Here is a 409-nt window from a genome sequence, read left to right as displayed (position 1 = left end):
AATAAAGATTGATTGATTGAGTGAGTGATTGAATCATTGCTCCCAGTGTTTATAAGTGTTTATAAGTATAAAAGTATAGATAAAAATTTAAAGAATAATTCTCATATCTGGCAGCTAATTTACCATTTAAAAATGTTTACTTTTCATGTTTATTGACTCGTTGATTGAGTGGAAAGAACCAAACTCGCTGAAGCTTGAGACCATGAAGAAGAAGAAGAAGAAAAAAAAAAACTCGAGCTGAATTTGATAAAACTGAGAGAACCGTGTGGAGGAGAGGGCCTGCAGGGTCTGGTCTCCTCCGTTTGAAGTGGCAGGAGGGAGGCAGGCTGGAGGGAGGAATGTATTTTGGGGGGAGGCGGGATCTTGTGACTCACCAGCAACTTCCTCAGTAGTAGGACAAAAGTAACCG

Source organism: Salarias fasciatus, chromosome 11 (assembly GCF_902148845.1).
Source record: "Salarias fasciatus chromosome 11, fSalaFa1.1, whole genome shotgun sequence".
Lineage (NCBI taxonomy): Eukaryota > Metazoa > Chordata > Actinopteri > Blenniiformes > Blenniidae > Salarias > Salarias fasciatus.
The sequence above is the reverse complement of the archived record's forward strand: the minus strand, read 5'-3'. Positions refer to the sequence as shown.